The sequence below is a fragment of the Schistocerca serialis genome, chromosome 4 (genome assembly GCF_023864345.2).
Source record: "Schistocerca serialis cubense isolate TAMUIC-IGC-003099 chromosome 4, iqSchSeri2.2, whole genome shotgun sequence".
Lineage (NCBI taxonomy): Eukaryota > Metazoa > Arthropoda > Insecta > Orthoptera > Acrididae > Schistocerca > Schistocerca serialis.
In genome coordinates this window covers 706,350,781-706,353,050 of record NC_064641.1, presented here as the reverse complement: position 1 = coordinate 706,353,050, position 2,270 = coordinate 706,350,781, and positions in this window count along the sequence as shown.

Here is a 2,270-nt window from a genome sequence, read left to right as displayed (position 1 = left end):
TCGACAGACTACTGAGGTGGTTGAAAAAGGGCCTCGTAGTGTGACGGCGGTTCTGTTTGCCAAATATCGCCCACATTCAGTGACCGCTCCAGTTTTTGTTCCTGATATTCCTTATACGTTAAATAATGTGCGCCATTTCTACCTTTACGGTAGTTACGTTGTTAGTATCGATGTCCGTGGACGCACGGTCAGTGATATCACAAGAGCTCTTCGCGGGAATCCATCGAAGAGTAAGTGGGAACGACGGCTACCGCAGTACGACTGGCATACCGTGTGGAATATCGTTGCATCTAAGGTCGTCCCGGCAGAAGTACGTGGACGTGGTACAAATTAGTGAACTGTACTATTTCGACAAACTCAAAATTACAGTCCAACCATCTTCTTCAGTCCAGTGCTTGTGCAATGTGCGCTGAAGAGGACACTCTTGAACGTCGCTTTGTGTGCCGCAGATTCAGCGTTGTCTGGGACACTGCACGTGATACGATACGCTTGATTAACAGAGTGGCTACATATCATGTGACCGCGATATGACGCCATGGTGCCGCAGTGTAAGGCGTACCCTGTAGCCAAACGCAACGCCACGATTTGGACTATTCGACACACCATTCATTCCATGTTTTCTTTCGCATTGACTGATAAACTGGACTTCCTCACTTACCTTTGGAGTGAACCTAATACCGAACGCGTCCGTGCAACTTACCATGAGACTTTTTCAAATTTTTTGAATGCTGCTCTGTCTGATGTATTCAACACGAGTTTGAATTATTCATGATTTTAATTAATTCTTCATACATAGTTTCACTGTCCCGTCCATGACGTGAACAGATCGAGACAGGAACGTGACGAAAAAATTAAATTGTTTGTCTACCTAATGCTGTGTATGTGTTGCCCGACGCTATTTGCTGTCATGCGCACGATAATCCCTTTCATAGTTGTACTTCATCCTTTCTATTTTCTTAACCGTCGAGTGGACGACGTTCTATTGGCTTTTTTTAGCAGTGGACGCTTTTTAGCTTTCCATTATTTTATTCAGTGGCACCGACTTCACTTGCAGTATGGTGCTTCGTGTTCTCTTATGCAATTTACTCCTGGTATCTTTAAAAAAAAAAAAAAAAAAAGAGAAGCTGCCAAATGTATGATGTGTGTTTCGAAGACAGTAGCACTCATTACCCGCAAGCGAAACAGCGCAGCAAGGCGCGAGCGTCTGTTTCGTGAATTATTGTACAGCGTTGCGTGGTGCAACCACAGGATTCATTGGTGCAGTTTGGTCTCATGACTGCTGGCGGCCGGCCGGAGTGGCCGAGCGGTTCTGGGCGCTACAGTCTGGAACCGCGCGTGACCGCTACGGTCGCAGGTTCGAATCCTGCTTCGGGCATGGATGTGTGTGATGTCCTTGGGTTAGTTGGGTTTAAGTAGTTCTAAGTTCTATGGGACTGATGACCTCTGTAATTAGGTCCCATGGTGCTCAGAGCTGTTTGAACCATTTAGATTGCTGGCGTTCGTCTCCACGAAATGCGTCCGCAACATCGCATTTGTCGGCTGTGATGCCACGCTCTCAAGCGGATGGCCTAGGTTCCATTCCCGCTACAGGAAATGCGCCTTATAGTTTCACCTATTCTGCGCCGTAATTTTGGCAGAAATGTACCTTAAGTATGAGTCACGGCTACAACTGACAGCGAGAGAGATGCGGCATCAGTCCACTTCTTAACGAGACATACCTATATTCAACACGCTTTGAGCACAGCTAGATATTGTCTGGGAGGTGGTTCAGCCAACAAGTCTGGTTAGTGTCCTAACAGCGCAGGCACGTTCATTTGCCCGTATACGTATGATGGAAACCACGTCTGACACTGCTGTGGCGGGACACAGTGGGCTGAGCGTTGCTGCGTATCGCCACTTGCAATCTCGAGAGCCGCTTTCGTGGGTGCCTTCGTGGTCGTGATCGTCTAGTGGTTAGGACATTGCGTTGCGGCCTCAATAACCCAAATTCAAATCCTGGTCACGGCAATTTTTGAAAGTTTTGCCTTGTTGCCGCTGCAATGAAGATATCGCACCAGGGTTCGAAATCGAAATGTTCTCTTCGGTTTTCACTCGTGTCCGGCAGGCCACAGTTTGCACTGCCATTCCATTATTAACAGGTAATGCCGCCGGCCCGGAGAGTGGACAGCTGCGTGAGAGGTTAGTCGAAAAGGGAAGTGGTGTAAGATGCGATGGGTGAGCAGCCAGTCGCAGCAGAGGAGGAAGCTGAGGCGTGGACTGCTTCTACTGAA